Source organism: Dendropsophus ebraccatus, chromosome 7, assembly GCF_027789765.1.
Source record: "Dendropsophus ebraccatus isolate aDenEbr1 chromosome 7, aDenEbr1.pat, whole genome shotgun sequence".
Taxonomy (NCBI): Eukaryota; Metazoa; Chordata; class Amphibia; order Anura; family Hylidae; genus Dendropsophus; species Dendropsophus ebraccatus.
The window spans coordinates 113122350-113150079 of NC_091460.1; the positions used below are offsets into that span (position 1 = coordinate 113122350).

General features: G+C 43.3%; 1 protein-coding gene and 1 long non-coding RNA gene across 3 annotated transcripts in view; one reads left to right on the plus strand and one right to left on the minus strand.

The window, feature by feature from the left end:
• The window catches only part of LOC138796966 (uncharacterized), a 31819-nt gene extending 16087 nt beyond the window's left edge, over window positions 1-15732 (minus strand). For both annotated transcript variants that reach the window (XR_011363863.1, XR_011363864.1), the window contains exon 1: window positions 15654-15732. This is a non-coding gene — a long non-coding RNA (uncharacterized lncRNA). The remainder of the gene's footprint in view (window positions 1-15653) is intronic.
• The window catches only part of ARHGAP24 (Rho GTPase activating protein 24), a 536725-nt gene that overhangs the window by 83941 nt on the left and 425054 nt on the right, over window positions 1-27730 (plus strand). The window lies entirely within an intron of this gene.

Sequence of the window (27730 nt, forward strand, 5' to 3'; positions counted from 1 at the left end):
GATAAGTACTGGAAGGCTTGAGATTTTTTAATAGAAGTAAATTACAAATCTCTGGCACTTCATGGTAGCAGTTGATTTGAAAGAAAAAAATTTTTGGTGGACTACCCCTTTAATGTGTAGTCACAAGACTCAGAAGCACGGTATTCATATACACATAGCAGTCTTCTGTCATCAAAACAATGGGGCTGATCTACTTATTATACAGAACTAGATCAAGTTGATTTCCCTTTGGTACCAGTGCCCAATTGTTTCAAAAGAGTATGACTCAGCAAACAATCCCACAACATCTGCTACATGACAAGTTCAAAGACTTGTACAGCAGCATCTCTACGGCTCCAGAGGGAAGAGAGGACGGTGACAACTACTCTGGACGTGGCCATAGACTTACAGACAGTGTGTATGGCATATCTTCCTTTTATCGATGAAAAGGAAGTAGTAACGTTCATGTATCATTTCATTGATGTGTGGTTTAGGGGGCTGTATGATGGCACATACCTGCCTGGTGAGTATTTTATTTGCTTTATATATTTTTTGCTCTTTCTATTTTGTGCATGTATGTGAAATCAGAAATACAAATGTGACGTATAATTTGCATGCAGAGTCTATTTTATATGAGCCTGAGGCTTTGCTTCAGAGGGATAAGTTGTTGTAAGGATATGGAACTAGTATCAGCAACAATAGAAGACAGTTGTGATAGACATTGTGGAGATATAGTATACTTCCTGTATTTATAATGTTTAGGTTTTTGACTTCCTATTGTTAACATTCTCACATTCCTACATCAATGAAACCATCAAGAGAGAGGTAAAGAATACTGCCTTTAATGTAAACCAGCTCAGAATATGCCTGTGTCACATCACCCACATGCGTCACACAATTTTTACAGTCCACCACGCTTAAAGAGAACCTGTCACCCCCCTGGTCGACCCCCCCCCCCCCCAGTGCAGACCCATATACTTACTGCTTCCATGAAGTCTCGGAGCCCGTTCGCCACCAGCGATGAGTCCAACGTCCATAGAGAATAACTGGAGCCGTCATTTTCTATGGGCGTCGGACTCATCTCTGATGAACGCGGCTTCGGACGGGGATGTCTCAGCGGCGGGACGGGCTCCGGGACAGGGACTTCGTGGAAGCGGTAAGTATATGGGTTTGCAACGGGGGGGCGGCTGGGCTCTTCCCCGGTACAGGGGGTCACAGGTTCCCTTTAACACACTCAGTAAACAGTGTCCACATCACCCACATAAACAAATAGGGCATATGGATATCATAGAGTAGACAGTTCAATCAGAAATACCCTTCATAGGCTAGAACAGAGAGTGGCTATATTACAATGGGTGCATGGGCAGACATGGAATTTTCTTTAAGAATAAAAATAAGACACTAATTTTGGGCAACCTCTTTAAATACATACAGTAGATTGTGTACAAAGAAAATGTACAGATTGCATTTAAATGTCTTTGTAGCGTCCCACCACAGGTGGTTCTCTAAGTTCTCATACCATCCAGGTAAAATAACTCTCTTAGGTGTCACACCAAGTACTGTTAGCTGCAATCTCCACTACAGCCACTAGGTGTCTCATTCCCCCTGTGCACAGCTGCAGTACATGTGGAAAGGTTTAGCCCTGTATGTGTGTTAACTGTACACCACACTCTCTCTTAACCTCACTTCCTGTCACATGGCCGTATATAAGTTTGGGGCTTACAACCAGGAGTCAGGAGAGTTGCAGTTCCAGAGTGTGAGACTAACAACAGTTATTCGCTGCTAGACCTTAGAAGTGCGGTAAGCGTAGACCAGGGCAAACCTTGTCCATGTCGAGGATCTTCAAGTCAGGACAGTCACCCCCAAAGGAAAGGAAGAGTGCACTAGTGCAAAAGTGCACTAAGCTAAAGTACTTTACTGTCACTACGCTCAACTATGCAGGGAAACCTTCACTAGTTAGCTCAACCTAAAGACAAAGGTCTAGGACTGGTAATGTATAGGCAGAAGGTGGTCAGATATCCAAGACATATCTAAATGTAAATACAAGGATTCTTTCACCAAGTAATACTATCTTTAACACACATCCTGGCTGAGTAATGTTACTACTTAGACAAACAAGTACATCTTTCTACTAACTTCTACTTCAAGAGTCTTTCTAAATAGTACTATTGTATTTTTGCACTAGCACCTGTGAGCAATATTGTTACTATATTTTGTATTGCACTGAAACGGTTTTAAGTAAAATTAATATACTGGTTAAGTCGGGACTCTTACACCGCACCTTGCAACTTCACCTGCACCTCACACTAGTTCTACCAAGGTCCGGTGCCTGTGTGGGCACTACCACTCCTGGCCACCATGAAAAGTCTCCCCAGAGCACACATCTGCAACCTGCACCCCAGGCCACGGCATATTGTGCATTGTAATGCATGTTGGGGAAAAATAACTTACAATGTAGTTTTGTGCTAAATTTAGAGTGAGAGCACATTGAGTACCAACCAATCACAGCTCAGCTCAGGACCTTGAGATAAACCTTTCTAAGCTCTGATTGTACCTGCCTACCAAATTTGGGGTCAAACGGTCGAGGGGCTTAGACACCTATAGAGAATGGACAAACACACTTCAGTTTTATAATATGGACATCTGAATTAATATATTGATTTACTTCCTAAATTGTCATGTAATTATCTTAAAGTATCATCAGTTTTTTTCATATTTTTGAAATTCTTGTTTATTAAAGAAAAAATGTCGCAATTAGAGCCTGCAAACATTACATATAGCTATGTGTCTTATTGCTTCCTGGCTTTAGTATGGTTGGTGCTGTCATGAATTGAGTTAGGATTTGACACATGGTAGAAATGTATGAATATGAAACTGCTGAAAATACTAGCTATGGGTACAGCTAACAAATGTGTTCTGTGTAATACATGCTTATTTGTGACCTGCCTAAAGGGAATCTGTCAGAGGGTCATACATAGTATAACTAAACAGGGGGTCATACATAATATAACTAAACAGAGGTTGCTACATAGTATAACTAAACAGAGGTTGCTACATAGTATAACTAAACAGAGGATGCTACATAGTATAACTAAACAGAGGGTGTTTTGTCGGGTAATATCCTCTGTTTTATGTGCTATGGAAAATAAAATTCTTTAAATTGAAAAAAAAACAAAACAGGGTGTTTGGGTATTTTCAGACTGAGGAATCCGCGTGGAGAAGTTCCTGCAGATTCTGTCGCTCAACACCGCGCACATCTTTGCCATCTTTGCCAAAGAATGAACTTGTTTTTCCCCTCATTTCCTGCTATAGTGTGCCTGCACTCACACTCAGCCATTCACACTGCTGTATAATGTTTCTGTCACTGTCCTCCTGCACAGTTCTGTGATTCTCACTTCCTGATTGGTCCATGCTGAGAAAAACCCCTTCCCCATTGCTGTCAACTGACCACACAGACCTCTGACAGCAGCCCTGCTTCTCTATTCTAGCCTGTTGTACAACGCTATTGCATCATGGGGATCTGCCATTCTATCCTGTATCTTCAAACTGCTGCTGTGTTATCAGGTTTATGCTCTTACTATACATTATACTCCAAATGCTGATTGCTATACTGTACAGTAACTTATAATATCACATATTCAGCTGTTTTTAAATGTTTGTTTCATTTGTTTTACATGTTATTCAGAATAAAAAGATAATTATTTTTGGGGTGTGGAACCAATTGTCTGCATTTCTGTGATTTCTTATGGGAAAATTTGCTTTGGTGTAAGAGTGGATTTGGATTACAAGCACGGTCCCGGAATGAATTATGCTCGTAATCCAAGGCACCACTGTTTAAACAGAGGGTGTTACATAGTATAATTTAACAGATGGTGTTACTTACTATAACTAAAGGCCCTATTACATGGAACGATTATCGTCCATATTCGGCCGATATCGGCTGTTATGGCCGATAATCGTCCCGTGTAATAGAAGGCAACGATCAACCGTCATGAACAATGTCGGCTTAACGTTGCTGTCGTTTGTCTTTCAGCATGTTGAAAGACAAACGACTGTTATAGCAGCGATATGCTGCCTTCGCACTGTGGAATAGGAGCGGCGGCAGCAGACCGCTGCTATCTTCTATGGGATCTATAGCGATCACCCGGACAGCCCCCCAGCAGCTCCCTGCTTACCCGCTCGCTGCAGCGCTGATAGCACTCGTTTGCTTCTCTCACTCGCCCCCTGTAATAGAGGCTTAACCCCTTAGCGACCCATGACGTATCTGATACGTCATGGTGCCGCTCGGGGTGTTCAGAGCGGGGTCCCGCCGGGACCCCGCTCTGAACGGCGCTGATCCCGGCTGACATGTGCAGCCGGGCAGTGCCTCTATTAGCCGGCGCGGGTCCCGTTGCCGCGCCGGCTAATTAAGCCTCTAAGTGCAGCTGTCAAACCTGACAGCTGCACTTAGAGGCTTCAGACCTCACGTCCCTGGTGTCTAGTGGGACGGATCTCCCCCCCGCGATGCGATCGCGGGGGGAGATCCGTTCTTCTGCCCGTGCCGGGCCTCAGCGTCGGAATAACACTGATCCCGGCTCGGCAATAGATTGCTATGGCCTGCAGCAGGCCATAGTAATCTATGACCGATCTAATCGATCTTTGCTGTTTATATACACAGCGTTGATCTCTATGAGAGATCAGTGCTATGTATATACAAGTCCCCCAGGGGGGCTTCTAGTTACAGTAAAAAAAAAAGTAAAAAAGTGTTTTTATTAATAAAAAATCCCCTCCCCTAATAAAAGTCCAAATCACCCCCCTTTTCCCATTTTATAAATATAAATTAATAAATAAATAAATAAACATATTTAGTATCGCCGCGCGCGTAATCGCCCGAACTATTAATTAATCACATTCCTGATCTCGCACGGTAAACGGCGTCAGCGCAAAAAAATTCCAAAGTGCAAAATTGCGCATTTTTGGTCGCATCAAATCCAGAAAAAATGTAATAAAAAACGATCAAAAAGTCGTATATGCGCAATCAAGGTACCAATAGAAAGAACACATCATGGCGCAAAAACTGACACCTCACACAGCCCCATAGACCAAAGGATAAAAGCGCTATAAGCCGGGGAATGGAGCGATTTTAAGGAACGTATATTTGTTAACAATGGTTTGAATTTTTTACAGGCCATCCGATACAATATAAGTTATACATGTTATATATCGTTGTAATCGTAACGACTTGAGGAACATGCATAACAAGTCAGTTTTACCATAGGACGGACGGCGTAAATGCAAAACTCCCCGAAATCAAAACAAATTCGTTTTCTTTTCAATTTGACAGCGCAAATGATTTTTTTCCGTTTTCGCAGCATATGTTATGGAAAAATAATGCCTGTCATTGCAAAGTACAATTGGTTTCGCAAAAAATAAGCGCTCATATACGTCTCTAGGTGAAAAAATGCAAGCGCTATGGACTTTTAAACTTAAAATGGAATAAGCAAAAGCGCAAAAACGAAAATAGGCTTTGACCTTAAGGGGTTAAACATAGGGTGTTACATACTATAACTAAACAGAGGGCTGCAACGCTTCATGGCATGGATGCTCTAGGCCCCACCCCACTGACTCCCTATCTCGCCACCAAAATAAAACTTGGTTTTAACCATAATACCTGCCTCAGGAGGAAGGCCAAGGCCAGGACCAGACATGGCATGCTGATGGCTTGAGAGTGGTACTGGCGGTTTGGGGTGGGTGGTGTCTGGTATAGATTCGCTTTAATATCTGCAATAGAGAAGTAAGTGCCCACAGAACAGGTATGATCATCCTGAAGTACCTAGCATTTCAATACACAGCACAGCATTCACAGCCGGGATGGTGCAATAGCCCCTCTGCAACAAGGAGGAGACCACTATTATAAATGGCACATAGTAGTTGGAGGGTTTTGTTACATATTTTACATCAGGGCTCGGGAGCGTTCAATAATGAAATAAGAAAAGGTCTCAAGACACAAACCCTTATTTTTCTGACAGCGGAATACAGTTTGGTAAATGACAAATAATACATTGTGTTTTGTTTGAGCAGCACAGAATGTTCACATATGCTTCCAAATCTGTGGGTTGCTTCGTTATTCCAAGCTAAACCTCATTGTATAATCCCTAAACAGTTTACAAATAATGGAATTTACAATCTCCCAAATATTTTAAGGCTATGTTCACACTACGTAAACTTACGGCCGAGGATTTGCGTTCGCACATACAATTGTATGTGCGATCGCACTTCCGACCGTAAGTGCTAGCCGTGGACATATGGACGTTGTTTAATGTGGCTTCCTAACATGATTTCAAGTGGGCTGACACAGGTCGTTTACTTTAAATATAGCGCCCAGCCCAAGAAACCACTCAGAATATATTTTATATCAAAATCAAGTTTACTTTCCGCATTGAAACTCACGGCCGTAGGTGCAGCATTTCTGGCCGCAAATAATGGTCTTGTTCATTTTTACGGGGCCGTATAAAATCTCGTCAGCAGAAATCAGCAGCTCAGAAATGGGAGAAGGAGACTGAATAGATAATAACAAGTATGGGAGGAATTGTTAGTTTCACCATGGGAAACAACCTAAAAAAAAGTTATGTTTGGGTGGAATACCCCTTTAAAAATCTTTCTACATCATAATCTGTTTCTTAATATAGGCTGACAGCCTAACAGACTTGTGACATGAAATATTCTTCCAATATTACTGTCATATAGGAATCAGTATGTATGATATTTGTGTCATCCACTATTACTGTGCAAACAAAACACAGTCAGAATCATTTAACAAAAACATGATTATTACCAAACATAACCTGGTTATTATTAGCAAAATATCAACATTCCAAATTCAGTAAAGAAATTGGTTTTCACAGTGAGAAGAAATTTCCTGTGTAGTTGCAGTAATTGTTACATTTATTCTTTTGGAGAGATCGAACTTATAATTTCTAACATGCATATAGACGCTGCGCTTCAGGCATAAAAACTGATGCAGCTAGAAGTGGAGAAGTTGATGATATCAACCAGTCATATAACTTATGTTCACAATGCAGGTTAAGGGCTCAAAAATAATTTTTCATAGGTTTCTGCCCTTAAGGAGACTAACAAAATCATTCCATTCTGTCTCCCCCTCCTCCCCCCTCCCTTCTGAGACAGCTGATGTAAACGAGTACCTGGCTGGCTTTATCTGCAACTTTTCTGAGTTGCTACTAAACTCACTGCAATCCTCTTGGCATTACAAAGTGGTTACAAAATTGCAGAGACGGACTTTTTTACATCTGCCGTCTTCAAAGAGGGGGTTGAGACGGAGAGAAAAACTCACACATATTTTTTGTCTTTAGCAGAAAGCAGCGGGCTCAGAACTGGGGGAAGGAGACGGAATAGATAATAACAAGTATGGAAGGAATTGTTAGCCTCACCATGGGCAGAAACATATGAAATGTTATTTTTGAGCGGAACACCCCTTTAAAAAGGGGCTTTCAGCGTTAGAAGAACCCCACCAAAACTGTAGACAAGGGTTAACCCCTTTAATGCAGAAATCTGATTGGTTACTAGTACTATGAGCTACATTCATAGGAGACACCCCTGTAAGTTGAGGACCTATTAGAGCATCTCAGTAAGTGTTATATTGTACAGTTTTATTGCTATTCACTATGTCTCCAGTGTGAAAAATTGCAATGCTACATGTGTTGAAATAGTAGCTTGTGGGCGTAAGATACCTGAGGTACCATGGGTTACAGTGAAGCATTATATGAATATGGTGATAGACTAGGAGCTCTTGCCTCTGGTATCAGATAGGAGCCCGCCACTGGTCCTTGCAGTGGGACTAAGAAACTTCAATAAATTCTTTATTAGCGACTTCCTAGTATAGTTATAACCACAGCTCTCTCTCTTTCTCTCTCTCTCTCTCTCTCTCTCTCTCTCTCTCTCTCCTTAGTTCATTTATATCTTATTATCTTGCGGCTCTGGTGATTTTTCCAGGTATAATGTTTTCAGTAGCTGCCATCATCCAAATAGCTATATGTTTTAGATGTGGATTATTCCGTGCTTTCTCTTAATGAGTATTTGTGTAAAATCTATAGAAAAGTCATAGGTTGTTGAATGCATTGCTGTTGATCTGCGTTTTACAATCACAAGCCAGGAAAACTATATTAGCATTTGTCTAATGTTTCTTTGCCAGAGGATACAATATCAGTGTCTCATACTATGAAATGTAAAAAGGATTTATAGTAAACAAAGCAATGCAAATTCTTAACCGTTCTGATGCCCCCAAACTGTTTTATGGACATTTTTAACCAAATGCAAATGTGGACTGGATTTTACAAATATAGTGTCAAAGCAGCGCTGAGATCAGCAAAGGCAGCCTGAGAGGCAGGGGCGGGCTGGGCCGGGGGGCAGGGGGGCATATGCCCCCCGGGCCGCTCTTCCCCCAGCTGTCAGGGCCGCATGGCTGCTGACAGCTGGCTGGAGTCCTCAGTGCCTCCCCTGCTTACAGCCCCGCCCTCTTCAGTCATATTTACCTGTGGCTTTGCTGTGGATCCGGTCTGTGCTGGAAGCGGCCGCTGAAGCCCCGCCCCCATGACGTTAAGCCCCGCCTCCTTTATGGCCATTATGCTTTCCTATAAGCCTATGAGGCTTATGGTAAAAAGCAAACTGCTGTACGCAGTATCTTCCTCCGGCCACCAGAGGCCGCTCTCTCCTCCTGGTTCTCCTGTGTCTGGGCTAGAAGAGCCTGAAGACAGAGAAGATGGTGTCTGCAGGAAGCCAGGTACCTACACAGGAGGACATCTACACAGCAGGCCATAGAGCAGGGGGAGGGAACCAAGGCCCTCCAGCTGTTGCAGAACTACAACTCCCATCATACCTGGGCAGCCATAGACTGTCCATGCATGATGGGAGTTGTAGTTTTGCAACAGCTGAAGAGCCAAGGTTCCCCCTCCCTGACATAGAGGATACATATACACAGGAGACCTACACAGGAGGATACATATATACAGGAGGAGACATACAGAGGAGTATATAGAGGATACATATATACAGGAGGAGACATATATACAGGGGTACATGGAGGATACATATATACAAGAGGAGACATACAGAGGAGTATATAGAGGATACATATATACAGGAGGAGACATACAGAGGAGTATATAGAGGATACATATATACAGGAGGAGACATATACAGGGGTACATGGAGGATACATATATACAAGAGGAGACATACAGAGGAGTATATAGAGGATACATATATACAGGAGGAGACATATATACAGGGGTACATGGAGGATACATATATACAAGAGGAGACATACAGAGGAGTATATAGAGGATACATATATACAGGAGGAGACATATATACAGGGGTACATGGAGGATACATATATACAAGAGGAGACATACAGAGGAGTATATAGAGGATACATATATACAGGAGGAGACATACAGAGGAGTATATAGAGGATACATATATACAGGAGGAGACATATACAGGGGTACATGGAGGATACATATATACAAGAGGAGACATACAGAGGAGTATATAGAGGATACATATATACAGGAGGAGACATATATACAGGGGTACATGGAGGATACATATATACAAGAGGAGACATACAGAGGAATTAGGGCTGGGTGAGTAAACAAATTAATTCGCCCAGAAGGTTAGAATCGATTAGATTTTTGTAAAAATCTTAATTTAAATTTTCACAAAAAATCATTGCAGGCGGAGCAGCATGGATTGTCGGGTTGGTGGCCGGGCAAGAGGTGCAGGTCAAGCGTGCGGCGCGGAGGTGAGGTGCATGGCGGGCTTATGGCGGTGCGTGGAGTGTCGGGCCGGAGGTGAGGTGCAGGGTGGTCGGGCAGTCCGCCTAACAGAGCTGCGACTGACCTGCCTGAGCTATAAATATCACGTCCTGCTCCCCTCCTGGCCACACATGCAGGTCCCCGGTCTCTGGAGCAGGCCGCAGGGACTGTAGTGGTGATATCAGGATACCAGGGTGAGAGGAAGAGGAGGAGGGCTATGTGCACTCCTGCCCCAATCACCCCCAGCTGCCCCAGTCCCCCTAGAGTCACCCCCAGTCTGCCTCAGTGCCCCTCAATCACCCCCAGTCTGCCCCAGTCCCCCCCAATCACCCCCAGTCTGCCCCAGTCCCCCTTCAGTCAACCCGTTTGCCCCATACACCCCCAGCTCTCCCAGTCACCCCCAGCTCCCCCAGTTTGCCCCGTACACCCCCAGCTCTCCCAGGCTCCCCCAGTTTGCCCCATACACCCCCAGCTCCCCCAGTTTGCCCCTACACCCCCAGCTCTCCCAGTCACCCCCAGCTGCCCCAGTTTCCCCCAGTGACCCCTCAGCTCTCCCAGTCACCCCCAGCTCCCCCAGTTTGCCCCGTACACCCCCAGCTCTCCCAGGCTCCCCCAGTTTGCCCCATACACCCCCAGCTCCCCCAGTTTGCCCCGTACACCCCCAGCTCTCCCAGTCACCCCCAGCTGCCCCAGTTTCCCCCAGTGACCCCTCAGCTCTCCCAGTCACCCCCAGCTCCCCCAGTTTGCCCCGTACACCCCCAGCTCTCCCAGGCTCCCCCAGTTTGCCCCATACACCCCCAGCTCCCCCAGTTTGCCCCGTACACCCCCAGCTCTCCCAGTCACCCCCAGCTGCCCCAGTTTCCCCCAGTGACCCCTCAGCTCTCCCAGTCACCCCCAGCTCCCCCAGTTTGCCCCGTACACCCCCAGCTCTCCCAGGCTCCCCCAGTTTGCCCCATACACCCCCAGCTCTCCCAGTCACCCCCAGCTCCCCCAGTTTGCCCCGTACACCCCCAGCTCTCCCAGTCAACCCCAGCTGCCCCAGTTTCCCCCAGTGACCCCTCAGCTCTCCCAGTCACCCCCAGCTGCCCCAGTTTCCCCCAGTGACCCCTCAGCTATACCCGTATTACTACTAAACCCCTCATCTTTACCTGTACTACTACAGCCCACATCTGTACCTGTACTACTAATCCCCCTCATCTGTACTACTAATACACCCCTCATTTATACCTGTACTACCATACCCCTCATCTTTACCTGTCCTGTACTACTACTACTAATGCCCCTCATCTGTATTACTAATACCCCCCATATCTATACCTGTACTACCTCACCCCTCATCTTTACCTGTATTACTACACCCCTTATTCACTATACCTCCACTACTACACCCTACCTAGATGGAGGCACCAGTGGTATGGTGGTATAAGTAACTATGTGGTGAAGGAGTGGTGATAATATTTGTTACTTATATAATGGTAATAGATGATGTGGCTATGGGGTCATAGAGCGCAGTTATGGGCGTGGCTATGTCCCTCTTTCCCCCCAGCAAAAGTTGGGGGGTATGCATATATACAGGAGTACATAGAGAAGACATATATACAGAAGTATATAGATGATACATACAGTATATACAGTAGTACATAGAGGAGACATATATACAGAAGTATATAGATGATACATATATACAGGAGTACATAGAGGATACATCATATATCCTCTATGTACTCCTGTATATATGCATCCTCTATGTACTGCTGTATATATGTCTCCTCTATGTACTGCTGTATATATGCATCCTCTATGTACTGCTGTGTAGGTCTCCTCCTGTGTGTGTGTGTGTATATATATGTATATGTATATATATATATATATATATATATATATATATATATATACATATATATACTGATCCAAATTTTCCTGCATTGCATATTCCCTCGTGAATATATATATATATATATATATATATATATATGTATATACGCACACACAGGAGGAGACCTACACAGCAGTACATAGAGGATACATATATACAGCAGTACATACACAGCAGTACATAGAGGATACATATATACAGGAGTAGACATACACAGCAGTACATAGAGGGGACATATATACAGGAGGAGACATATGCAGGAGTACATAGAGGATACATATATACAGGAGTACATAGAGGATACATATAAGTATGTGTGTTTGTTGTTTTGTTTATTATTATTTTTACTAATGGGGGGTGCACACACGAGGGGGGTGTTCTAAAAAGAGGAATGCCTATACCCACAGGACCACAGCAGTGATATAAACTATTGTAAAAAAAAAAATACAGAAACCCCAGCTTTCCCAGCATCTTGTATTTGTAGTCAGTATAATGGAGGTCACCCAGCTTTTCCACCATCTTATACTCAGTATGATGGAGGTCACCCAGCTTTCCCAGCATCTTATAGTCAGTAGGATGGAGGTCACCCCGCTTTCCCAGCATCTTATACTCAGTATGATGGAGATCACCCAGCTTTTCCACCATCTTATACTGCGTATGATGGAGGTCACCCAGCTTTCCCAGCATCTTATAGTCAGTAGGATGGAGGTCACCCAGCTTTCTCACCATCCTATACTCAGTATGATGGAGGTCACCCAGCTTTCCCAGCATCTTATAGTCAGTAGGATGGAGGTCACCCAGCTTTCCAGCATCTTATACTCAGTATGATGGAGATCACCCAGCTTTCCCAGCATCTTATACTCAGTTTGATGAAGGTCAACCAGCTTTCCAGCATCATATACTCAGTACGATAGAGGTCACCCAGCATTCCTATCATCTGTCTATGGGTACGTTCCGTGTCATCGCTGAGCCGCCCCATAGACTTATACCGGAAAGTGACTTCTGATCCCTTCACAGGGCACAGTAGGATATTTGGTCACAAATGACGAAGATGTTATAGGTAAGGGCCAGAGTGGTCCTTAAAGGATGGGCCGCCAGCCTGCTACTTATGGGCCAGTGCTGTGTGCTTGCCCCCCGGGCTAAAATTTGCCAGCCAGCCCCTGCTGAGAGGTCTGGTAAATGTAGAATGATACCATGTTCCTTAAAGGGGTTATCCAGCGCTACAAAAACATGGCCACTCTTCCCCCTACTGTTGTCTCCAGTTCAGGTGTGGTTTGCAATTAAGCTCCATTTACTTCAATGGAACTGAGTTTCTAACTCCCACCCAATCTGGAGACAACAGTAGGGGGAAAGTGGCCATGTTTTTGTAGCGCTGGATAACCCCTTTAATGGGGGTAACTGATACAGGGGAGGGCAGTGGGAATAAGCCTATTTCTAATAGAGGTAAGTTATCAATGCCATGTCTTTGCGAGCCCTATAAAAGATGGGGTTCATCTGTGCTTTAAAGTGAATATACCACTTTACCTCCAATAATAAGTTTTGCACACTATCAAATCTGCTGGAGGCGAGACTGTGGGGAAGAGGAGGCATGCATCATGGGGGGGGGGGGGGGTTGTGTGTAATGCTGCACGGACATCGCTAATGATGTCTGTGCAGCCCTTGTTGCCCGATTATTTGCCACTGTATGGGCTCACTAAGCGAGTGCCAATCTAGTAGATCTGCGCTTGCTTACAGAAAGTCTTTGGGCAATGTAATAGGGGCTTTAGAACCTAATAGGTGGACCCATGTTTCTAATGCAGGGCTTACCCTTACTGAAGAACACTCACTCCGTGGGGAACTAAAGACGGTTTTTTACAGTGCATCAACAAGGACATTATTACCATTTGGGGCATTATGGACGGGATATTTGTGTAGGTGGGGATAGATCGGGAGCATACAAGAAAATTAAAAGGGAAGGATGGTGTCACGAAGCAAAGAAGATAAAATCAAATGTGTACCATGTACATATGTGTAAAGTAGAACAAATGTGCTGTTTTTAGTAAAGGGATGTCAGGACTGGTCAGGGTACACACAGATGACACAGACAAGTGTGGCCCTGACGCTGTCCAACGCCCACTGTCCCTGCCTACTTACCTTAATGTATCCAAAGCCACATGGGACAAGTTGGGGATGTTCCCTGTGCTAAACCAGGTGTAATAGGACACAAGACAAACAGGAGACAATTACGAGACAAGGCCAAAAAATACACAATGGCGGACGCTCAGCAAGGTAGGATTAAACCAGGAGAGTTTACTAGTACAAAGTGGCTGGGCAATAAACAGTGTGAATGAGGCAAACCAAAGTCAGAAAAAAACCTGAGGACTAAAATACAGACCAGATCAGAAGGCAAACACATAGTCAGGTACACAAGCCAAAGGCAGAAAACCAATCAGTCAGGATAGCTAGCACAGAATAAGAAGCGAGTATAGGCACCAAGGTAAACGCTATAGCAGGCCTCAGGCACAGTAAAGGAGTCTTAGGGTACAAACCCACACACCGTATATGCAGCGTAATTTCTGCTGTGATACGCAGCAGATACGTAGCAGATACGCAGCAGATTAGATCTAAATAACTGAACACAGCATCAAATCTGCACCATCAAATCTGCTGCAGATCTGCTGCGTATCTTCTGCGTATACGGTATGTGTGTTTGTACCCTTAGGGTAGCTTTACACGTACCGTATCACTGCTGTTTTTACGCATGCAAAAACGCAAGAAAATCATAGATCCGCCCCTGTGATTTTAGATGCAGAAAAATCGCATGAATTGACCTGCGTATTATGTATATATAAAAAACGCAGCGTAAATTACACACATAATACGCAGGTCAATTCATGCGATTTTTCTGCATCTAAAATCTCAGGGGCGGATCTGCGTTTTTCTTGCGTAAAAACAGCAGCGATACTGTACATGTGAAGCTACCCTTAAAGGAAGCCAGGTCCCGGTCTCAGAGATGAGTAGGGAAGACAGACATGAACAAAGGGCTGTCAATCACTAGCAAGGCAAAAAATGTAACTGTGCTAGTAGAATTCACTCCAGAAGATGCAGGGCATTACCGTATTTTTCGGACTATAAGGCGCACTTAAAATACTATGATTTTCTAAGAAATTGTAAGTGCGCCTTATAGTCCAGTGCGCCTTATATATGGACTGGGACAGCTCCGGCCTCCATGGCGCAGATAGGCTGCTCAGCTCACATCTCCCCGCCGCACAGTACAGTGCAGCGCAGCGCTCCCTCAGCTGTCCCGCTGTACCGCTCTCCTGTTGTAGCGCTGTACCGCTGTCCAGCTCTCCCGCAGTCCTGCTCTCCCTGTTCTCCGCAGCCCGGATACAGGCTCAGGCATAGGCTTCAGGCATAGACTTTCATTCAATAGCGCCACCTAGTGGCCGGAGGTTATAGAGCAACACTGTGCTGTACTGAGGCTCCTAACTATGGTGGCCACAATGCTCCATACAGAATTCTGCCAACGGGACTCGCTGGCAGAATTCTGCCTATCCTGCATGGTGCATTACGGCCACCATAGTTAGGAGCCTCAGTACTGTGACATAGTAAGGAGCTTCAGTAAATACAGTACTGTGATCAGCAGGTGACATAGTAAGGAGCCTCAGTAAGTACTGTGATCAGCAGGTGACTTACGTTTTTCGTTCGTTCAAACTTACACTATAATGTGGTGCGCCTTATAGTCCGGTGCACCTTATATATGAACCTAGTTGGCTTAGCAGGCTAAAATTGAAGGTGCGCCTTATAGTCGGAAAAATACGGTAACCAGATGTGATCAATTAGGCCAAGACAGAATCCAACCATGTTCACACCAGTAAAATGCAAACAAAAATTTGGAAAACACAACATGAGAACAACCAGCAAGAGCGTAACTTTTGCCGCAATGGCCATAGCCGGCAGCCAGAGCTTGAAAACAAGAGTTTATTAGGTATAGATCCCTGTACCATTTTTTCTTCCCTATGCATCTGATTTCTTCCCGAGCTGTGTCCCTGCTGTTACCATGCAACAGTCCCACAATCCCCTTCGTTTGCATGTGAAGTGAAAACCAACTGCCAGCACTAATGGGACAGATCATGTGACTGTGATTGAACTGAGCATGGGAGACCCAAGATAGTAGATGCCTGGGCCGAGGGCACCAGGTTATCAAACAAAGCAGCACATGGGGGATTAGTGAGTCTATATCTCTCAAACGATACATGTACATTGGACAAGCATTTGTACATATGTTTTATTTAACATATTGCATCAGTATACACCTAGTTTTCTTTGTGACACCACCCCACTAAGGATACAAAGATACTCATAAGTTATGGCCGGAAATAGTCATCATGGTGGCTAATGCATAATATAAAAAGTGGAAAATGTGAATGACAGTCAGAAAAGAGTGACTGGCTATAACAGCACTGTAAGCACATCTGAATAGAGCTGGTACTTACATTTACATGGTGACTGTATGGGAGGAATATTAGTATATGTATAGTGTGTTTTACCTATCTATATCTTTATTATTTACAGTTTTAGATGTCTGGTTTACATTATGCTGACTAAAATGTGCTGGATGATATCCTCAAGCAGTTATACGGAGATTCTGAGTATCTACAGGACAGAAATCTGGAGGCCACATGTTTACATATTCTGCCATATGCTAATATCCCACTGCTATTTATTAGAGTTCCTTCCTGTTATTTATCTCATATGGAGTAAAGTAACATTCATGTTGTGTAACCAGCGTTATATAATACTAAATGTTTGACATGTAAAGTAAAAAACAAAACATAAAATACTTTAAAAGCTATCAAACAAATGGGAACTAGATGGAAATGTACTGTGGGAACCTGCAGTTACCAATATATATATATATATATATATATATATATATATATATATATATATATATATACACAATATTCTATAATTTATTGGAGATTTAGTTTTGCTATCATTTCAAAAAATCTGATGACCTGTCATAAAAACAGTACACACCAATGACAATTAAAAGCACATACTATTGATAAATGAATTACATGTTTATTGATCCAAATGGTATTAAAGCCAATCTAAGCTAGACTCCTACTATAGAGAAGTGTATTCCCTCTCTTAGGGTTGAAAGGAAAGGAATTGAGCAAAAGAACTCCCACTTTTTCTGTTTTTTTTTCTCCCTGCACAAGCCTATGGGCTAGTGTCTATTAAAGGGGAAGTCTGGCGATTTAAAAAAAACAAACAAAAAAAAAAACGGCAGGGGCAGGGGGGAACATAATAACCAAAAACTACTTACCACTTGCCTGTGAAGTGCCACCCCACTGGCTCCTGGACCTCCACCGGAAGGTTTGGGAAAAAAATGCCCACTCAGCCAGTCACTAGAGCAGCATCCCTCCCCAGTCGCTGATTGGCTTAGCAGGCTGGCAATAAGCTAGGTTATGACATTGGCTGAGAAGAAGATCCCGAAGCGGCGATCCGGCATTAGGCACGGGAACGGGTTTTCCAAAAATAATTGAAGCCCCGGACTTCACCTTTACTTCTTCCTTGTCTTAATGCAAAGTAGGGAAGCAGCAACATTCATATGTATATTAGCAATATAGTAACAATGCAAACATTAGGTACATTACATATAAGTGCAAACACTGGCAAAGTGCAAAACACAAAATTGCAAAATATAGGGTCTTTATATTTGACAACCGATGGCTAACACAAATAACATGCAGTGGGACACTGCGCCACCCTATGTGTGCCCAGTGTAGGACTGCAGGTCCCAGCCATTCCACAGACATTCTCACCTACAGCAACAACTATTCTCTCTAGGCACAATTTACTTGGTGTTTACAATTTGTCACGGCCGCGGCGGCGTCCCGTGCTCCGGACCGCCGCCGCGACCTCTCCATGCAGCTGCCGGGTCCATGTACAGGGACCCGGCGCTGCTACTAGTTCGGCCCCGGGGGGCACCTTACCTCGCCCCGCTCCTGTCACCCGCTGTGCCGGCCGTCGCGCGCGTCCCCGCCTCCTAGGGCGCGCGCGCGCCGGCTGTCTCAGATTTAAAGGACCAGTCCGCCCCTTATTGGAAGGTGCACTAATCACTTCCTATAAATTCCAGCCCTGCCCCACTACAGGTGTTGGAGCCTCTACATGCTTCCCATAGCGTTTGGCCCAGCTCCCTGTTGTTCCTGATTCCTGTCCGCTACCTGGTCCCTAGTCCTTGTTCCTGATTCCTGTCCGCTACCTGGTCCCTAGTCCTTGTTCCTGGTTCCTGCTCCTCTGTTACACTATTGCTCCTGTGTTCAGCCTGTCACCTGCGGTTACGCCTACAGACCTCTGCCAGCACCATCTCCTGCCTACTGCTCCTGCCACGCCTCGCCTGCCGTCACTAGCAACCAAGACAGGGGTTACGACCATCCCGCTTTGTGGCGGGCTCTGTTGAAAACCAGCGGCCCCTTAGACTTCGCTCCCTGGTGAGGTTAGTGCCATCGCTAGTGGCGGTCCAGTGGATCCACTACTCCAGGCGTGACACAGTTTAAAGAGTCCTGTCATTAGAAGAAAAAAAAACTTTTGACATGTCACAGAGACATAATAAAAACAAAAAATTGGCTAGCACAATATCACTGTTCACACTATGCAGGGGCACGCTGCCATGGCTATAATACACCCCAACACCTAGCCCACTGCTAACAACACCTAGCAATCCCAGGTTACTGCAGTTACATAGATCAAAACAACTTATTAAGGAAAATGCAGCATTGTTTACAGACTCAACTTTCACCCTTGTTCTATGGGAAAGGTTCCACTCCTCTAGTCTAATTCTTTTTGTCCTTAGTAACAGAGCACCTTTGCCTGTCCCTTGCTTCCTGTTAGAAGCTTGTTCTATTAGTATTATAGTATTGACATGTATATACAACCAAGTATAAAAAAGTCTAAGCAAACAGTACAATGACTTTCAAACAGGTACTTGCAGAAACCAATCTTTGTGGATTTTAGGACATACTTAGGAATTTCTCCCATTGCAATAAAAGCAAAAAAATGGATATTGTATGCATTTTCTCCCCAACCATCATCAGCATGTTAACATAAACATAATATCCCATTGCTGGGAGATTTTGCAGGCAGACAGCACTTACACCTAGAGTTGGGATACCCTCGAGCATGGTCGAACCCCAGCGTGACGCATTTGACTAGCAGTTACTGCTGAAGTTGGATAAAGCCCCAAGGCTGCCTGGAAAACATAGATACAGCCATAGGCCATAGGCTGCCAGTTGCTGTCAGTTTCCCTGTTACTTAACTTAAGAATAGAGAATTGATAGATTTATAGTGCAAGGTAGGATCTTTTGCTTATATATGGGGGCTATGTTTACACTACGTAAGTTTCCGGACGTAGTGCGCTCCGTGAATAAGCGGCCGGAGATTTACGTAGTTTGCGTACAATGGAAAGTATATGATCTACGGCTGCACAGTTCACACTACGTTCAAACTTACGCCCGGATCGTATGCAGCGTCGTAAAAAATGAACCAGACCATTGTTTTGGACGGAAATGCTGTAACTTACGCCCGTAGCGTAACATGCGGTCCCGTATGTAGTGGTGATTTCTTCATTTTTACACTTTGATTTGCTGATCCAAAAGGTTCTGTGAAGTGTCCGGGGCTAGCCGAAGATTTCCAAGTAAAAGACCGCTGTCAGATCGCTACGTATGCCGCTCGGGTAGTGTACGTAGCTTACGGGCGTAAGTTCGCGGACCGTACGTAGCCGGCCGCAACTTGCGTAAATCCCGGCCGGAGATATATCGCGGCCGGACATATACGTAGTGTGAACATAGCCTTATACTGTATAGACAGGTAGAGCTGCCATATAAAGCATTGGGAAAGGATGAAATAACAGCCAGAGCTTCTTATAACAGAGTAGGTAGATTTAAAGGACAACTCCCACAAATTTTTTTTTTAGCTTATTTAACACACATTACAAAGTTATATAACTTTGTAATGTGGTTAAATACCCGGTCTGGCCCCCTTCCCCCACTTTCGGACCCCCGACCCCCCCGCCCGAAAGTTAAAGAATATATACATTACCTATTACCATCGTCACGGTCCTCTTTTCCCGGGCGGCATCTGGTGACGACGACGTCAGAACCGGGGGGCGGTCCGGGTCTTCTTCCTCCTCGGCGTCTTCATAGAGAGTGAATGGGACGGAAAAGGCTGCTGGTGCACATGCGCACCAGCAGCCTTTTCATTGGCTGGAGCGCATCACATGGCTTCCAGCTTGCTCAGCCCTGATTGGCTGAGGTTGCTGGAAGCCATGTGATGCGCTCCAGCCAATGAAAAGGCTGCCGGTGCGCAAGCGCACTGGCAGCCTTTTCTATCCCCAGGACCCGGAAGTCAGAGACATCGCTGGACGGCGGACGGCGGTGACGGTGAGGCGGACGGCGGGCGAATGGAGTGGCGATCGTCACCGGAGGGATGGTGAGTATGGTGTCTGTGTGTGTCTGTTTTTTTTTTTTTCGGGGGGGTCCCGCGGGAGTTGTCCTTTAAGACTAATTCAAACAGCCATAGGACAATGCAGTAAAGCAGCAGTAGCCTTATAATAGATTTCATAATATAGCAATAAACAGCAGAAGATAGAAATAGCAATATCAAGTATCAAGCATAGGTAATGACTGGGTTAGGTGACATAAGTCTAATGTGTATGGGTAACTTTACATACCTTGTTAAGGCCACAACCACACCACGTCTTTTTTTGGGCCAATTTCAGCCATTGTTTGTGGAATGACGACTGTTGTTTGGGCAAGAAATGATGGCCACCCAAAAAATTACCCCCCAAAAAATAGTTGCGTGGTTGTAGCCTAAGATTAGAATAAGACATCCCCCTGTGTTATACAGATGGGAGAGTAAATGGAGCTGTTTGGGTAGTGATCTTCTTGTCTACGACAGATCATTCAACATATACCTACCTGAAATGTTCTTTGATACTTGGAAAAAACATTACCCACCATAAAATAATACATGCTTTATTACTACCGAATACTTATATGTTCATTCTTCTTCTTGTCCTGTCATTTTCCTCTATATGATTTTAATATTTAACAGTTTTTGCCTAAATTATGTCTAGAAACAGGCAACACTATGGAGAATTTCATTCCATATGTCTAGATGATGTTATTTGGAAGCAACCCTTATTGTTCAGTTATGATGATGGATATGCTTATGATTCTTTGTTCACGCTATCATCAGTCTCTATTTGTGTCAGTAGTCTCTAAACATTTTATAAGAAGTTATGCCAGGATGATTTGGGACTGGCTAAATAAATCTACCTGTATTTACGATACTAATTTCTTAATAGACAATTGCATTGCATGCTCTAAAAAATCCACTGTCCAAAGACCATATTAGTATAATCTATCGTTGTTAAATATAGAACGATAATAAAGCAGCGGGGGTGTCAAGTAATTATTCTCAGGCTGGAGGTTTCACTGTAACATATTTCTACATTATGCTGCCTAATGATTTAACAGCAATAGCTCAGCTTATCTATATATTTGTGGCCAGTTAAAGGGGTTGGCCACCTTTACACACATTTTGTAAAATTCCAGAAATGTTTAAGGTAAGGTACTCAAGGTCATATGTGATATTGAGAAGGAAGCAAGGGCCCTTGCTTCCTCCTCGATCCTCACTCGCTGCCTGTGGTATAACACGCTCAAACAGCAAGTGAGAAGGAGCGGGGGGGAGGGTGGTATTGGAGGTGGTGTTATGGCAATGGGGCGGAGCGGGAGGGGCGGCTGATCCTCTGTCCATACATGGTGTTCTATGGAGGAGCATTTGACATACATATGTCTTAGGCTCTCTCATGGCATTACACTGCACTCAAGCAAGGAGGACAGACATAGTGCAGGGCACAGAGTGACATATATCATTATATCATTTCACAATCCCTCACAGGAAACCATGTATGGACAAAGATGCTGTCTGCCATGACACCAGGATGGGGGATCAGCAGGGGGGCAGAGTAGCAGGGTAAAAAATGACAGGCTCTCAAATATATATATATATATATATATATATATATATATATATATCAACCTCCAAAGAATGGAGAGGTGTGTCATTTTTATTGTAGGTACACTTCACACAAATCAGCTTAACCCCTTCTGGACCGGGCTAATTTTTGTTTTTGCGTTTTAGTTTTTTCCACCTTGTGCTTAAAAGGCCATAGCACTTGCATTTTTACACCTACAGACCCACATGAGTCTTTATTTTTTGCGGCACTAATTGTACTTTGCAATGACAGGCTGAATTTTTGCATAAACTATGCTGCGAAACCAGAAAAAAATTATATGCGCAGTGAAATTTTTTTTAAAAAAAAGCAATTCTTTTTCTTTGGGGGGCTTCATTTTTATGCCCTGTGTCCTATGGAAAAACTGTTGTGTTATATATGTTCCTCAAGTCGGTACGATTAAAACAATATGTAACATGTATAACTTTTTTTTGTATCTGATGGCCTGTAAAAAATTCAAACCATTGTTAACAAATATATGTTCCTTAAAATCGCTCCATTCCCAGGCTTATAACGCTTTTATCCTTTCATCTATGGGGTTGTGTGAGGTGTCATTTTTTGCGCCATGATGTGTTCTTTCTATTGGTACCTTGATTGCGCATATATGACTTTTTGATCGCTTTTTATTACAATTTTTCTGGATTTAATGTGACCAAAAATGTGCAATTTTGCACTTTGGGATTTTTTGGCGCTTACGCCGTTCACCGTACGAGATCAGGAATGTGATTAATTAATATTTTGGGTGATTATGCACGCGGCGATAACAAACATGTTTATTTATTTATTTTTATTTTTAAAATAAGAAAAGGGGGGTGATTCAAACTTTTATTAGGGGAGGGGATTATTTATTAATAATACAACTTTTTTTTTTTACACATATACTAGAAGCCTCCCTGGGGGACTTCTAGTATATGCACACTGAACACTCATTGAGATCTATGCTGTATAGTTATACAGCATAGATTGATGAGATCAGTGTTCTATTGCTTTTGGCTGCAGACCCCAGCCGGCACCAGAAGCAGGGATCGCCCCTACGTGACAACGTCCACCAGGTATGGGCTGCAGTAAGTCTTCAGATACAGCTGTCAACTTTGACAGCTGCATCTGAAGACTTAATTAGCGGGCACGGCGATTGGACCGTGCCTGTTAATGGCCGCGGTCCCGGGCTACATGCAGCACCCGGGACCGTGGCGGTTCAGAGCGGCGCCGCCGTGCGGCCCCACTCTGAACTCCCTAACCCGTGCTAGGACGTACAGTTACGCCCTTGTGTGGAAAGGGGTTAAACCTGTCAATACATTGACTCAACAAATCGTAAAGGTATCCACTGTATTTGTCACCAAGCTGATCTTTAGTCCTGTAAGTTGTGAGATGGGTTTTCCATAGATCAGACTAAAGGCCATATTACAGGGGCCAACACCTTGTTTAAGCGAGGGCCGATCTGCTAGATTGGCTCTTACAAAGCCTATTACACAGCTCGCTAATTGTGCAGCATTTTTAGCGATGTCTGTGCAGCCCTTGCCTTAAAGTGTAACTGTCATTTAAATGTCGCTTTGCAGAAATAATAAGTTTCAATAATACAAGCAATTCTAAGAAACTTTGTAATAGGTTTTTATTAAGCAAAATAAAAGAAAAGGCAGCCCTGTACAGCTCTTCCCACCCTAATCTTATCTCACTAAATTCCCAGACCAGCACTGATCTTGCTGACCTTAGAATCCAGCAATTTATGTACCCAAACAGTCTCCAAACTGCAGGGCTGTTTGTCTCCTCTTACTACTCACTCTTCCCCCTCAGCCCCTCTGCCCTCCATAGCTTATAATGGACCCAGCAAATTAATCTTTACTTTTCTTCAATGTAATGCAGAGGACTTTGCCTGATAATGAAGTGATAAGGAGGGGGGGGGGGCTGCAAAACAGCTTTATGAGTACAATCAACAGTTACAATTTAAGTGTAAAATAATAAAGTGTTACATACCTGTCCACGCTCCTTAATGTTCTTCTTGCTTCTGCCCTCTGTCCCCAGACGCTGCTGGAACTTCAAAGTCGGCCTCTAAAGTGTGACAGGTTGCTCATCCAGTCACTGGCCACAGCGCTGTTCTGTCTTCACCAGTGATTGGCTGAGAGGTCTGTCACTTCAGAGAACAGCTCTGAAGTTCCAGTGGCAGCTGGGGACAGACGGCAGAAGCTAGAAGAACACCAGGGATTGTGGAGAGGTATGTATGATGTTTATTATTATTTTATTATTTATATTATTTTTCACACATTCCTCGGCCGTTGGCCGGGCATCACTGTTACATGTAGCACAGTTGGCGGCCAATGATTTTTCAGCAGGTTGAAAGCCAACGATCACCTGATCACCTGGCTGATCGTTGTCTTTATTACACAGATCAATAATCTGCTGTATCCGCCTGATAGGGCTTTATGTTCCAGCACATACCAAAATGCCTGATCAGATAGATCCAGGGAATTTAAAGGCCAAGTCAACAATTCAAACTCTTTATGATGTTTCTCCAACTATTTCTGTATAATGGATAATAGTAAGCATTTCACTCCCTATAAACCCCGCGAAATTGTTGTTACTCCATTTGGAAAATAGAATACTGCTGGGTTCACACTGCGTTTTTGCAATCCATTTAACAGATCCGTTTTTTTTAACGGACAAAAAAAAATAGTGTCAGCAACGTGTTCGTCAAAAAAAACCCGGATCCGTTTTGATCCGTTTTTTTATAATGGAAAAACGGATCAAAACGGATGCACACAACTGCATCCGTTTTTTTCCAATCCGTTTTTCATCCGTTTAAAAAAAAAACGGATTTCAAAAACGGATTTTAGATTTTAGAATTTTTTTTTTTTCTATTTTGGGTTTTTATGCCACTCACTCTAGATATATCTTGAAAGAAAAAGGAAATTAAGGAAAGATATGTCTAAAAATATATCTGTAAACATTTGTGGAGATTTCAGGAGGATATAATGTAGATAGAAGGAAGTAACAAAAAAGTTATTACAATGATAGAAATACCCTAAATTTAAAAACAAAAACAAAAAAACCCCACAGCTGTTAGAAATAAAAGGAATAATAGGGCATAAAAGGATATTAGTTTCTTTCCCAGCATTTTCGGGAATTGTAACGTTATACTTTATATTGGCCCTTGATATAAATACCAAGGCAATGAGTCTTTCCATTTTGATTTCTCACATTTGTTCCATGTAAGTTGGATAATCCGTGCTGTCTTGCACATTATTAGTTATCTCAAGGAGATGAGCGCTCAGGAATCTCCCCGCTTCTAGCACTTCTTCCCACTGCTAGGACTGCAGGATTCCAAACTCTATTTAATTAGATCTCTAGCACATTTTGTATATGGAAAAATGACGCTTGTAATTGCAAATGGAGGTTAAAACGGGAATTTCATATTTTGAAGAAGTCACTGGCAACAGCACAGTTACCTACAATTACAAAACTGTTGCCTAATAGCACTTTTATTTCTATTGTTATATAAGTTCCTTTCGGTACATGTATCTACTGCACAAAGAGAAGGAAGCCAAGACTTATGGGAAGGGCAATTTATTAGCTAGGAAACTGTTTATAATGCTTTGGCTCTCATCAGTGTATGGGTAACTGCCATATGGGCACTACTGATGTGTTGAATGCTGGCGAGAGCTAGGGGCATCTTTTCTGCGTAGAACTTTGTTTCTTTTGGCATTCTGCTAGCCGTCTAATCATTACAAATTAGAATTCCAAATCTGTTGTCATTGGTGGATGCCAGCATATCTACTTGTAGGTTTGCCTTTTTATATCAGAGAGTTGATGTTTTTTCCTAATGGAGTACTCTACTGTAAAATTGTTAACTCTTATAGTAATATTACAAAGTATACAGCTATCGTTTTGTTTGTTTGTTTTTTTGGGGGGGGGGCTATTGCAGAGAAACAAAAAACATATGGATGAGATGTTTTTTTTTTTTTTTTTTGCAAAACAGATGAAAAAAAAACGTAGTGTGAACCTAGCCTAAGGCTTTTTTACTCTGCAGTTGGGAATTGCAAGTGACTGCCTATATTTGGAAAACTGACTCCTAAGGCCTAGAGAACAGATAAGCCAACTTACAGTAAATATGTTTGGCATTTGATGATGCAGCCCAAATAATGGTCATTATTAGAGATGAGGGAACTGCTGAAAAATTCAGGTTCGTCTGAACCTAACAGCAATAAAGCAGCTAAACAATTGTAGCGACTATATTGAAAATTAACAATTAAATATCTCATGTTTTTTTGCTGAAAAAATCCATGAGGTTTAAAAAGGAGTCGAAAAAGGCCGAAGACTTTACACCTGTTTTATGTTTTATGCTCTTATGTAGAGTCACCTGTTTGATGTTCCAACATAGTGCAGTATGCAACCCATACATGTCTTGTGATTAGAGATGAGCGAACCTCGAGCATGCTGGAGTCCATCCGAACCCGATCATTCGGCATTTGATTAGCGGGGGCTGCTGAAGTTGGATAAAGCCCTAAAGCTATGTGGAAAACATGCTCGGGTTTGGATGGACTCAAGCATGCTCGAGGTTCGCTCATCTCTTCTTGTGATGCTTTATCTCTGTCACCAGCTGGCTTGAATTGAGAAGGAGAAACCCCTGATTGGTTATGGGAGCAAGCTTTCCACCTTCCCTTTGGTCACTCCCAAAAAAAACCTTCATTCTAAGGGTCCATTGACATTTCGCTGTGGGCCACTGTTGATTTTGGGCAGCAGAAATCCAAAGCAAACAGCCATGTGTGAACGTACCCTAAATACGGTGTGAGAATTATTTTATATAAAAGAAGATGGTATACTATCTGTCCCTAAAGCCATACACTGTTTAGGCTGCTTTTCACAGTAAAAAGTTAGGTTACCACGCCTTTTCTGTAGAACTTGTTGCATTTGTCTGAAAATCAGTAGGCGTTGTCTTGTATCGATAGTATGTGCAAATTAAAGTTCCTTATTTGAGATAACTAGGCGCAACGTTGTACTGTTCTAAAGAATTTTTGGGAAGTTTTGTTAATGCAAGACAGAAAGGAAGTACAATATAACTAGATATGTCTTTCCAAGAGACAATACACAGTGCTTTAAAAAAACTTCCCTTTAACGACGACTTTGGTGCCGGCACTTCAAAAGCAACTGTGGTGCAGGCCCTTTAAGGGTAACTTTGGAGCGACTTTGGTGCTGGCCCTTTAAGAACAACTTTGATACTGATGAGCAACTTTTTTACTGGCTCTTAGAGAGTTATTTTGGTATCCCCTGCAGTTACTGGTGTAAATGTATGCCAGGGGTCTTTAAGTCACAGATTTCCATGCCATATATTGTATTAAAGTCCATTGTCATTAAGGAGTTAAAGGGGTACTCTGGCGCTAATAAAAAAAACAATCAATGAATCATAAACATAGTTTTTATACCTACCATCCTTCCAGAGGCGGTAACCATTGGAATTTCCCACTGTTTTCAGGTCCCTGAAGCTTCAATTGGTGTCTTCATTTTTTCTTCGCTTCCTGGTTTGGGCTTTCCCATGATGCACTTTGTCTCCTGTGATGTCTAACTGACTCTGTAAAACTGTTAGATGGCTTACATCTTGTTCAGCCAATCAAAGCTGAGCAACCTGTGTCATCTGACAAAGACAGGCTGGCCCAACAGGGCTTAGACCCGCCTCCCTCTTGTTGATGTCATTGTCACAAAATGGCTTCCACAGAGCAGCCTGGGGTCAACAGTCATTAGGTAAGAATGTGTTTGCTTCACTTCCTGGTAGGGGATTGAGGGGGGAAAAGATAGGGAAAAGGAGCAGATAGGTGATTGAAGCATATTACAAAGTTATATAACTTTTTAATGTGTTTCAATTACTGGAAAAAAGCTTTTAGCTGGAGTACCCCTTTAAGGCTGGCATATGTACGGGCAGATGAATATGGTCAGAAATATCTTTTACAATCTATGTGGTAGATTTTCTATATACTATATAAGTTCTGCCATTATTACCTTTGATAT